This window comes from Cryptomeria japonica, chromosome 5, assembly GCF_030272615.1.
Source record: "Cryptomeria japonica chromosome 5, Sugi_1.0, whole genome shotgun sequence".
In the NCBI taxonomy this organism is placed as follows: Eukaryota; Viridiplantae; Streptophyta; class Pinopsida; order Cupressales; family Cupressaceae; genus Cryptomeria; species Cryptomeria japonica.
Window position 1 is genome coordinate 426609249 of NC_081409.1, and position 13764 is coordinate 426623012.

Sequence of the window (13764 nt, forward strand, 5' to 3'; positions counted from 1 at the left end):
AAAACTCATACACTTGGGCTATTATTGGCTGACTATGGAACATGATTCTTTTCAGATAGCTAGAACATGCAAACAATGCTAGGTCCATGGGAATTTGATTCATGCACCAACACAAGAACTTCATGCTTTGGCAAAATCTTGGCCTTTTGTCCAATGGGGTCTTGATCTAGTAGGAAAGATGAATCCTTCTTCATCTAGTGGTCACAAATTCATCCTTGTAGCTATAGAATATTTCTCAAAATGGATTGAGGCAATACCTCTCACAAATATCATGGGAAAACAAATTGTTGCATTTATCTTGAATTACATCATCTATCGCTATGGAATACTAATGACCATTATCATGGATAATGGGTAACCATTCAAGAATCAAGATGTACAAGAACTATGTGATAAATTCAAGATCCAACATAGATTCTCCACACCCTACTATCCATAGGGAAATGGGCAAGCAGAAGCATCAAGCAAAACTATTTTGAAAATCCTCAAAAAGACAGTGAATGATGCTAGAAGAGATTGGCATATTCAATTAAACCCTTCTCTATGGGCCTACCGTACCAGTATGCACACACCAATAGGTGCCACACCTTTCTCTCTTGTTTACGGATCAGAGGCAATACTGCCAATAGAAGTAGAGATACCTTCTCTACGATTATCATTAAAAGGTCTCACCCTAGACAAAGAACAATGAGTATCTAGATTACAAGAGTTAGAACTGATCCATGAATGAAGACAAAATGCCTTTGATCATTTAAAGGTATATCAGAAAAGAATGTGCCAGAGTTATAATCACAAGGTCAAACCATGAATCTTTCAAGTAGGGGAACTAGTACTAAAAGAAAATCCATGCAACTAGGCAGATTGAGAAAATAAAGAAAAGTTTGAACCAAACTAGTTAGGTCTACTTGTGGTCACAGTAGCATTTGGATCAGGAACATATTAGCTATCAACATAGGACAAAGATTATCTTGAAGAACACATCAATAGTATGCATCTAAAGAAGTTTAATGTTTGAAAAAGCAGAAAAAATCAAAAACTGTGAAAACGCAGAAAAAATCAAAAACACTAAAAAAGCAGAAAAAATCAAAAGCTATGAAAAAGCAAAAAATTAAAAATAGTGAAAAAGAAGGAAGTCCAAAAAAAAGTGAAAAAGAAGAAAAAAATTGAATATGAGAAAAAGTGCAATAAAAATAGAGGGTAAAAACCTGGCAAATAGGCGCTATCTATTGGCTAGCTCTTCCATCTATTAGTTCATGCATCCTTCCGCTTGCATTCTTTTCCATCAGTGTTGTTCATATGCATAATAAAGCCTTGTACATACGCAGGCATCCCAGGTGGCTTCTCACCATGGTTTGGATCATTGAGTATATCATACTGAATTTGTTTCTAGGCTTGGGGCAAAATCCTGCTCAAATAGTTAGACAACCCTTATCAAGTGAAAAATGAGACATATCCAACATTTAACACAATATTAAATTATCAACCATAAAACTATGACAAAGTCAGTCTAAACGCATGATGATATATTTTGGATAATGATTTTAACATGATTGTTCAACTTTTTATATTGATTTTCGCCATCATGATTTCTGAGTGACTCCAGGATGTCTTTGACTAGAGGAACAAGGAAGAAACATGATATTTTTCTTGTCTGTCATCTGTAAATTAATTATTAATGTGCAAATTTGTCTCAAGACATGATCATTAGAGTATCATCAAATACATTTCCGATTTGCGTATTGAAATGGTTAATACTACCTTCTTTATGCAAGAAACACTCAGGTCATCTCGGTTCAATTATACCTCAATTCTTGTGCTAACTTGCCATACCAAAATCTAGGAAAGCAGTGCTCAGGTCATCATGGTTTAATTATACCATTGATGTTTGCACTCACTTCCCACATTTTAAAAATCTCAATGATGACAAAACACAATAATCCAGTGTCTGGTCCAGTCGTAGCTTTTCATTTCATTTGCAATTGCATTTATCTTGCATTTAATTCTTGCATGGGATCCTGCATACTCCTTTATCCAAGGTTAAATCTATCATAGGAATCATCAAATTATCATCACAAGTGTATACATATTTAGACTAATGACTCATATCTCTCCAAATATTGTTGACCCAAGGAAAATCTTATGCTACCCTCTCAACTGAACCAACATCAACATATCTAAATCTTTCTGCAACTTGATATCAACAAATTGTCAGATCTTTATCCAATCAATATTATCAATTCTATCAATCTATCACATCTCATCTATTTTATCATGTGTTATACAAGATGTATCTTTCCTAAAACTAGATGTTTTGATCATGTCTTATACAGGATATATCATTCCTGAAACCAGATGCTTTGATCATCTTTGTCTTATACAGGAGGTGTCATTCCTGAAACCAGACTGAATCATGATCTTATCAATCTAATCAATCAAGCTTTATCAATAATCAAGAACCACATCACCATGATTGTAGAACTCACACTTTCATCAACCATAGTTGCCGAAATGAAATCATTTCTAATCGGGATATCAATTTCGCAAAAATTCGCAAATCTCCAAAGATCAATTATCTCAATTGATCTCCCAAGGGGGCATCATCATACTGCAATCTATCAATCAATAGCTAGGACATCCGATCGAACCAATATCCTCATCAAAATGAGATTATTCTTTGAATCAATGTGTCATCACACCTCACTTCAAAGAGGGGCAAAATGTATACACCTAAAAATGGTTTGAAGATAATTAATTAAATAAGCAATTATTTAATTAATCCCCCTTCCTAATTTAATTGAATTCATTAATTAATTTGATTAAATTCCCCCTTTCATCTACCTATTAATAAATCTAAGAATTTATTTAATAGGTTCATTTTCATAATCCCCTTTGGTTAATTAATTCAAATTAATTAATCTCTCCCCCTACTTCAATTAATTATTCTAATCTTCTAATTAATTAAAACAAATCAATTTATGAGTTGTTGAGAGTTAATTAGTCTTATTTGAATTTTTAAATTCAAATTACCCACATGTCTCCTAACTTCTAAACCTAACCCCTTCCATCTAACCCTAGGTTTAATTAAACCTACCTTAGCTTGCACATCCTAACCTCCTTATCCTAACCTCCTATGGTGTGGATACTCTCCCCTTGATACACATGGCATTCTTGGGCCACATGTCCCCTCTCTTGGAAGCCTCTTGACACTTGTCACCATAGAGATGACAAATGTTCCCTTTCATCCAACCTCTCTTGGAAGCTTCTTGACACTTGTCACCATTGAGATGGCAAATGTTCCCTTTTATCCAACCTCTTTTCCAACCTCCTCCAATTTCACCATTGATATCTTCAGACTCAATCTTGACCGTTGATTAGTACCACCTCACCCTTGGCCTTGGAAATCCTATAAATAGACCCCATTTTTGAGCAATAATCATCCCATCTCATTTGCATCTTATGCATTGTTACTATAGGCATATATCTCTTAAGCATATCATTTGAGCATTTTTACTATAGGCAATTGCATATTAGATCTAGCTTATTCTCTAGCATAATTGTTGAATCATGTAACTTAATCATTCTCTTTTCTAGCTTAAATGCATCATTATCATTTCAAATCCTCCATCTAGATGTAGTCAAGTCACGGGAATTTTCTTATCCAGATCTGAGAGAAAATCTACACTCACATTTATTAGGAGGCAATAGATCGATTAGCCATGGTTTTATCTTTATTTGTTTTAAATTTTCTAACCATGCTTGTAATGATCTATTGAGTGTTTTATGTTGCAGTTGCAGGTATCACACTTCACAGGCATGACAGGTTCAACTTATGAAATTAAACATAACTCATTAGTTGTCAGTCTTCCTCTTGCCATCACTCCATTTCTCTTATCCCCAATGATCTGATCTTCTGAATGATTCAATCTCAAATACCTAGGAGTCTTCTAACTTTCTATTCCTCTTTCCTATTCTTCAGTTACTATAGAACTCTCTAATACTGCCAGAGTAACTAGTTCAACACTCTGTTCTAGTAAAGGTGTTACCGGTTAATATATAATCATTTCCACTATCGGTTCCTTGTCATAAACTCTGATTTGAATTTTTTTCAGCTCATCTACTTTGACATTAGCACTCTCCACAATTCTCTGCAATCTCTTGTTATAACATCTATATGATTTGCCTTTAATGGAGCTGCTAAAGGCAATCCTGGCCCTGCGGGATGTGGGGCAATTCTCAGAGATGAAAATGGTAGTTGTAAGGAAATGATTGTTGTTCCTATAGGTTGCCAAACTAACCACAAGGTGAAAGCTATGGCTGCTCTCCAAGGTATTCTCCTGGCCAAAAGATGGAATTGCCCCTATCTATGGATTGAAGAGGATTCTAATAACATCATCAAATGCCTAAAGGGAACCTCTAAGCCTTCATTGACTATCAATAACATAATAAAGGCTACTAGAGATCTCATCAAAACTTTTGATAAATGCTTCATATCTCACATTTATTGTGAAGCTAATGGTTCAACTGACTGGGCAGCCAACGTGGTGGTCAATCACAAAAATATGGTTACCTAGAAGGGGGAAGAGGGCCTCCTCGATGATGTCAGATCAATCATATTTAAGGATCAATAAAATAGTACCCCAGAGATCATAAATGGACAAAATAATGATGAATTGGATTAATAGGAGTTCTACGAGTAATTATAATAATGCTAGTACCATTTATTACAAGATACAAGCCACCTTTTCCCATGCTTTCTAGGTATATGTGGTAGTTTTGAAAAATTTCTTGCCTAAAGCTCTTTGTAATTCTCAGCCTTCTGTTCTAAAAGTGAATAAATGGGAGAAAATAGACACCACTATGAACCCAGCAACTGTAAGGAGTGGAAGCAAAAGGAGGTTGTTTGGAATATTTTGCAGAAGGGTGGGTTTTCAAAGTTCATGGAGAGGCTCCATGGGAGGGACACCACAATTACTAATTTCTTCTGCAAAAAATGGAGAAAGGGCACTTTGAAGATGGGAGATCAGACAATCTCCTTTGATGAAGACCTCATCGCTTAGGTCACGGGTCTTCGCAGGGAAGGAAGCAATTACTACAGAGACAGAAAATTGAGCAAGGAGGCTATTGAGCAATATCCCGAAATGACAAAGGAGAAAAAGAGTCTAGTAAAGCTAAGTAAAACTTACTATCTGCCTAGGGCATTTTTTAAGCCATGGAGGGAGGTCTTATTTTCTATTATGTGCTATGTTACCTTGGATGGTAGATTCACAAAAGTGTATGGCTATCATTTTGTTTTGCTTAAACATTTCAGGTATGATGAAAAAGTTAATATCTCTTATTTCTTGTTGTGCTCTATGAATGCTACCATTAAGGCCCATAAAGAGAACCCTAAGGGTGATACAACCATGCATCAGGGTCTTATGGTGTTAATTTATGACCACCTAAAAGCCAACCAAATTGCCCATCCTCAGCCTTCAATCTTTGAGTCTGAGGAGGAAGGGTCGGATTCTATTTTTTCTATGGGTGAGGAGTCTAAAAGTGATTCGATGAGTGAGTCAGAGGAGAGTTTGGATGACTCTAAAGTTGAAACTGGTAAGAAAAGAAAACAAGTGAGTACCAAGCCTTCCTCCTCGAAGGGCAAGTAAAAATCTAAAGAAAAAGTTTTCCAGATTTGTTCCTCCTCAGAGGAAGAGGCCTCTGAGGATTCTAAGAAGGATGAACCCCAGTCTCCTCAGAAAAAGAAAACCAAAATTTCTATTCAGACAAGGAACAAACAGAAGAGATGGGAAGATAATGTTATTGAGCTAGAGTAACAAGTGCAAGGAAAGGATCCTAAAGTAGACCAAAATTTGGAGAAGGTGACCACAAGGGAAGCTTTCGATAAGAGGATTGATGGCAAAGATGACAAAATCACTGGTGGCGACCCCCCCAAAAAGGAATAGGATTATTTTGGTGAGAAAACTCCCCACTTAAATCCTCCCCCTGTGGGTTTGAAAGGTTTTGTGGACACCATCGACTGGTTAATTAACAGTTACAAGAAATTTGTGGAGGATAATAAGAAGCTTAACCATAGGGTCCAAATTTTGGAAACAATCAGTATTGGTAGAGGCAAATCTATGGCAGAATATGTTGAGGATTTGACTAAAACTGTTGCTAGAGCCGAAGAGATCAAAGATTCCTTCAACCCTAGGTTCAAGAAAATTGAGAAGGACCTGACAGAGAGAAAAACTAATGATAATGTTATAGACCAGAGAATGGCAGAAACTGATAACAAATTCAACAAATTTGAAAAGTACCTTAAAAGTATTGCTAAACAAAATTTTAACATTTTGAAGGCTTCAGCTGACAATACCAAAATCCTCATCAGCAAACTGGAGGATGGGAAGGATTCCTTGGAGCTTGAATGGGACATTGAAGGTACGGGAGAAGTGCAAGGACCTAAAACAAGAACCAGAGGCAAAAAGAAGGAGATGAAGCCAAACAAGGATATGGAAGAACTCAAAGTTGTTGCGACAAACTATGACCAGCTAGTCAATAAGGTGGCAGACCTTCTTAAGTACTTATAGCTATTTTGTTTTTTCTCTGGCTGTTATGCTTTGTTGTTCCTTTCTTTTGTTGTCTGTTTGGTTTACTGGCCTTTTTGCTAGTCATTTTGTAAGTTGTTTCTAGCAAGTTTGGATGCTTTTTGATGAACTATTTTATGCTCCAATGTTAAAGGTTTTGGGTCCTTAAAACCTATTTTTGATATTAATCAGAACATCTATATGATTTTCTTTCATTAGAATAACCAAGAAATATGCCTTCATCACATCTAGGATCAAATTTCCCCATGATATCATCTCTCCTGATATAACATTTACTACCCAAAATTTTGAAATACTTAACTATAGGCATATTGCCAAACCATAATTCATAAGGTGTCTTACCTGTTTCTCCTTTGATATGTACCCTGTTGAATGTATAAACCATTGTGTTGATTGCTTCTCTCCAGTAGATATGAGGTAGACTAGTTTCCATCATAATTGTTCTAGAAACATCCAACATAGTTATGTTCTTCCTTTCGACAACTACATTTTGTTGAGGTATCCGAGGAGCACAAAATAGTCTTCTTATACCATGCTTCTCACAAAAGCTATTAAACTCATCGGATGTGAATTCTCTACCATGATTTGACCTCAAACATTTAATCTTCAATCCTATCTCAGTTTCCACTTTAGCCTTAAATATTTTAAACTTTTCAAATGCTTCATATTTTTCTTCTAGAAAAGTAACCCACATCATTCTATAATAAGCATCAATGATTAGCATGAAATATCTATCACCTTGAAAATTTTTAACTCTAGCAGGGCCACACAAATCAGTATGAATAAGATCAAGAACATAATTTAATTTATCTTGTATACTCCTAAAAGAAGTTTTGACCTGTTTACCCATTTGACATTCTTTACATACCGGATTATAGGGCTTCATAATATTAGGTATATCCCTAACTTCCTTAGTTGAATTGATCTTCACAATGCAATCAAAATTCACATGACACATCCTTTTATGCCATAGCCAACTCTCATCAATCTGTGTAATCAAACATGTCTTCTCATTGGAGTTCAAATTAAATATATTACCTTTTGTTTGTGTACCGGTTGCAATCTCCAAACCAGATTTGTTAATGATTTTGCATTTTCCATCCTTGAACTGTAATTAAAATCCCTTATCCACCAATTGTTCTACACTCAAAAGATTATGCCTTAAACCTTCAACATAATAAACATTGTCAGTATTGTTCTTACCATCCAATGATATAGTTCGTTTTCCTTTGATCATACATGCTTTGTCATCTCCAAATCTAACTAGACCACCATCAAATTCTTGCAAAGATAGAAACTTCCCTTTATCTCTAGTCATATGATGTGAACAACCACTGCCAATTACCCATTCATCCTTGTCTTGAATTTTAGCAGCAAGTGTCTTCTCTTCAGGTACATTCTCTTCCAGTGGCAGATCATCTTCTTTGATAGCCAGGAACACCCATTCCTTCCCATTGCCGGAACCACTAGTAGAGTCTTCTGTCGATTCATCATTAGAATAAGTAATGCCTTCTTCATACGCTATGTGGCATGATTTGTCTTTGTTTTTCTTGTACTTATACTTGTTCAGATATCCATGGTTAGGCTTAAATGATCTTCTAGCTCTTTCTCAAATCTTTAATTCCACTTAGGACATCTAGATGCAAAATGACCAATCTTATTACAAGCAAAACATTTAAAAGGTGTTTTTCCTTCATACTTACTTCCTACCGGTCCTTTAGGTACTCTTCTAGCAAATAGTGCTTCAAGTTGCTCAAACTCATCATCTTCTCTCTTCATATCTTCTAATTCCTTTGCATAAAAAACTTTCCAATCTTGCTTATTGGTTGTAGATGTAGATGCATGAAAAGGAGGTTTAGCCTTTATAGCTCTAGAATGTCCAAATTCTTCAAGCTCAAAAGCAGATAGTTTCCCAACCAAAGTACCTTTGTTGATAGATGTATTAGACATTGTTTTCAACTCATTGATACCAGTGGCCTTCATTTTGTAAGTTGATGGTAGGGCTCTTAAGACTTTAGAAACAATTTCATCTTTCTTAGAGTTCCACCACAATATTGAATTCCCATAATAATCTTATTTACCCTTTCCATGAATGCAGTATTCCTTTCATCTTCTTCCATCTTCAAGTTTTCATATCTCACCCAGTAACCATCAAGTTTAGTAATCTTTATTGTAGAGTCACCTTCATTAAGAGTCCCCAACTTATCCCATATAGCCTTTCCAGATGATTTGTTGGTTAGTCCCATTATTTGCTGATAAAAAAGTGCACACAAGAGGGCTTCTCTTTCTCTACAATCATTTGCAAGCTCCTTGTCTGGGTTTGTTGGAGGAGGATTGCTAGATCCTGGATAATAAGGTGTGACACCATTTTGTGTGACCTCCCAAATCTCCTTGCCAAGACATCTCAGATGAGTCTCCATCCTAATCTTCCATACTATTTAATTTGCTCCATCAAGCCTCAGAATATCCCTCTGAAAGAAAGCTCCAGAAGAAGTGGATGAACTTGAACTGTTAGTCACCATAGGATCTTACTCAAGTGGTTAAGATTTCCATAGAGAGGACCAAAGCTCTGATACCAATTGTTAGACAGTTCAAATAACCAGAAGACAACTGAGAGGGGAGGGTGAATCAGTTGTCACAGATTACTAGAATTATTAGCAATTTAAAAATTTAATACTGAAATCCAAAACATTAATACTAGAATAGCAGTTAAACCAATTCAGCATAAACAATAATAACAGAATAAGAGCCATCCACATGACACCAAGATTTATATGTGGAAAACTTGGTAAAGAGAAAAACCACGGTGGGAGCCTACCCATAGTTAGATAATACTTCTGCAGTAAGTATGTGAATTACAATTGAGGGGCCTGCACTTGTAGGAAGGCCAATAGCCTCGAGTGCACTACTCATCACAAAAGGAGTCTCACTGACTACATAGAAATCTAGACTACAATCAAGAGAAGTGTTGAATTGCAAAAAATAGCATCTCCAGCGCCTAAGTGCAGTTATGGTTAAGCTCAATACCAGAGTACTAAATCCTCTTACATAAACCCATTCTATCTCTAATGATCAACCAAATCCTCTGCCTAGATGATATTACATTATTCACACATTAAATTCCTTTACCATGACCTCTAACATAACCATGATGATCTACAATGAGATGTCACATCTATATATACAAACCCTCAACCATAAACAATTAGGTCAGCCACCAGATAATAAACCAATTACATAATTACAAACCATGTCGGCCTTAGACCAAACAAATAATACCAACACATAAGATATCCCAGAAATACATCAAGAGGCCCAATCCACACATTACATTAAATATGGTACATAACCTAGATCAACCGAGACCCAGTATAGGTCCACATGCTACAACAATGATCTCCATTCGCTGAGTCTCAAATATGATCACCAAAAGCATCCTGAAACTCCACCAGAAGCTGTACCAACACTACTTATGCAATTCATCAAAGATCTTCATCAAAAGCTCCATTGATGAAACCCTCACCAGAACTAGAAATTGAGCTTCTAAGAAAGCAAGATAGCATTTGATAAGCAGACCAAAACCAACTGACTGAATATGAGCATGAGTATCATGAACAAGCCAATTCCATCACCAAACTATACTAGAGCCTACCGGATCATGCTAGATCCATAAAAACCATAATCCAATAAACCTATCAGGACCAGAAGGGTGCCGATAAATCATCCAAATAGCTGGTGTTGGCATCAAAGATAAAACATGAGTGCAACACAAAATAAATTCCACCAAATGGCCAAAAATGTTATGTCGCAAGATCACAACTAGTTTTGAAGATATCAAGGTTTCCATTTTTGAGGGGTCCAATGAAAGGCTTAAATTTGATTTTGAGGAATCTAGAGGCCCTGAAATGCCTTGAAAAGTGGGCATAAGTGATGATATGATGAAATAATAACGATTCGGTAGAATACAGAGAGGGGGGATGAATCGGTATACTCAAAAACTGATAATAAACTCCCAATCTTAGAATAAACTTATCAACAAATAACTCTGTCAAGATAATGTCTCAAAGACTACCAACATCAATCAATTATCAACTGGTTTGACTGTTAAACTAACTTAATAGTAAACAACTTCAATCTTGTAAACATCAACAACGCTTAATCAAATATCAACATATTCATCTCTCAATGCTTCCAGTTATCATGCCTTATCAGAATAGTTAAGTAGTTAATCAAATCAACAAATAAGATCATAACCACAAAAGAATTCACCACTAGACACAAATATTTATATGTGGAAAACCCAAATAGGTAAAAACCACGGTGAGATGAGACTCATAAGGATAGCTATCTGACCTCTTTTGAAGTATTCCCTATTAAGAGCCAAGCTTGTTAAAGCTTTACAATAAGTTTTGTTAAGAACTAATTCTGGTTAGGAATCACTCGGTTAAGGGATTTACAAATATACCTTGATGAAAAGCACAATGTTAGTGTAGACACCTAAAAATGGTCAATGCTTGCGGGATCATACTTTAACATTTGCGCATTGCCTCATTTTAGGTTTTTACGTCGCATTAACATTTCTCCTATGTCACGCATTTGGTCTTTATCATTTGCGAGCATCGAGTCATTCTTTTGCATTCTTCATCTGTCTCACTTTCGAATTTGGTCTTGTCAACAACAATCTTCAGTCATGATTTTGGTCGATCTTTGTCCTTGTCAATCTTGTCATATTGCGATCGATTCATCATCGATCCTTGTTCTTTTCAATCATGTCAATTTGGTCAATTTGTCATTGATTTTTGTCAACCAATCTCAATCAAATCATTTATCAACACTGTTCATTTATCAATTCAAAATCATGATCGAATCGATATCAATTATCCTTTGTCAAGACCTAATTGTCATCCTTGCATTTCTAATTCATCTTCCAAGGTTTCATGATTTAATCATTTAACCTTGCTTATCATTTTCTTCCTTTAGGATTAGTAAATTACTTATTTATCCTAAGTCTTCTCATTACAATTAAATATTCATTTAATTGGCTAATTATTCCTCTTTGTGAATGAATTAATTAATAAATGAAAAATTATTGATTAATTCACTAATTTCTAATTTCCATCAATTTTCTAAATTTCCTAATTCCTAATTTCCACCTATTTTTCTAATTTTCCAATTCAAATTCCACCTAATTATCTTGTCTCTAGTTCTCCCTATTTGTGTGCTTCATGTGTCATACTCTTGACATAGCAATTTGTCATAGAGTCTTGTCTTGACATAGAAATTTGTCATAGAGTCTTGTCTTGACATAGCAATTTGTCATAGAACTTGTCTTGACATGGAAATTTGTCATAAAATCTGTCATAAAATTGTCACAAGCCTCTTTGCATAGCAACATGTCATAACTTTGCTATTATTGATTTGAATTTCTATTCGAATCTCTTTCATGCTAATTTGCTCATTTCTCCAATTTCTCTATAAATTGGATGATTTTCAATCAAAGCCTGGACCCTTGATTCTTAATTCCTATCAGACTAATGAACTTATGCTTCTAGTATCATTAGAAATCCGAATTTCTATCAAAACTACCGAACTTACGCTTCTAGTACTCTTGAGCTTTCCATCAATCTTGCTTTCAATTGTGTGAGCACTTGTAGGTGAGATCCACAAACCCATTGAAGAGGAAAGAACAACAATGGAGCCGCATGGAAGAAGCATATGGTTTGCATAATTTTCATTTTGAATGCTTTGTTTTTATGCCTCTATTGAATGTGCTTAGGATTAGGTTCATTTCAATGAGTGTTCTTTTGATTGAGCTATCATGTCTTGTGTTTTGATTGATTTATCTATCTTGTGATGATTCCTAATTTCTACGCTACAGTTAGGAGTAACCTTGCTGGAGGATTTGAGAATCCAAAGTAATGGACCACCTTGTTAGAGGATTTAATAAGTAACCAAGCTTGTTAGAGTTTACCCGGCTAGGGGATTTTGATTTCTGCTATAATTGTTAGAGAACAACAGGTTTTCTTGATATGTCTGAATAGAACTACATCTGCTTGATGAGATCCTTCTTAATATTCAATTTGCCTTTACACAAACTGCAGATCCATCCACCGGTTTGGCAACTACACACTCAACTAATTTCTGCCAACTTTGCCAATACTTTTTACAAACAACTTCATTGACCTTAAATACAAATCAACTAGGTTGGTAGCACAATAAAAACCTAATTCTCATCATTGAGATTACAAACAATTCGATACAATCTTGACCATTAGAAATCATAACAATCTCTTTACATTAATCAATAAAATTCCAACTGCTCCATGATCACCGCTTCATTGGACTTGTAACTCATCACGCACTATGCATTTGATGCAATTGACTTTTCTCCTTTCCAAGATAGTCAAACACGCCAAATCAATATGAACTTATCCTCATACAATGATCACGCGTGTCTCCATCATTACCGCTCAACATAAACCAACAAACTTGATCAGTTAGGGTTTAACACAAAACAACTGGTAGGGTTTACATAACATAAAAATGTTTAACCTTATACACTAGTTCAATTGACATCATTGACAACATATCATTAATGCAATCTATCATCAGAAAGACAACAATCTAAAAATACCAACAATCTCCCCCTTTGGCATTGATGGCAATACAAATATCAATACCTCTGATTGCTATTGTCGTTAGTGAATAGGAATCCTAGTTTACATTACCAAGTATTCACTATGCTTTGTATATCTTCAGCTTGTTGCTGGTTCACATAATTCTTCTCCCCATTCTTCTCCTCAATCACATAATTCTTCTCCCCCTTTAACAACAATGCCAAAATGAAAAGTAAACTATATAATATAAAAATCACACTGTGCATCGACATACTGCAACTTGATGCTCCCCCTGTGGAATACATCCACTCCTTCATCAATCTATGTTAAATTCTGCAAGTGGTTCAGGGATTGATGCAATCAGCTTCATGCTTAACTGACTTCATGAAGAGGGACAACCCCCAACTGACTTCCAAGATACTCAAAAGTGGTCTTAGGCAGAGGTTTGGTAAAGATATCTGCAAGCTTCTCCTGGGTAGAAACATGCTCTAAGATAACATCTTTACTTTGAACTTTCTCCCTAAAAAAGTGATACTTCAATTCAATGTGCTTAGTCCTTGCATGCA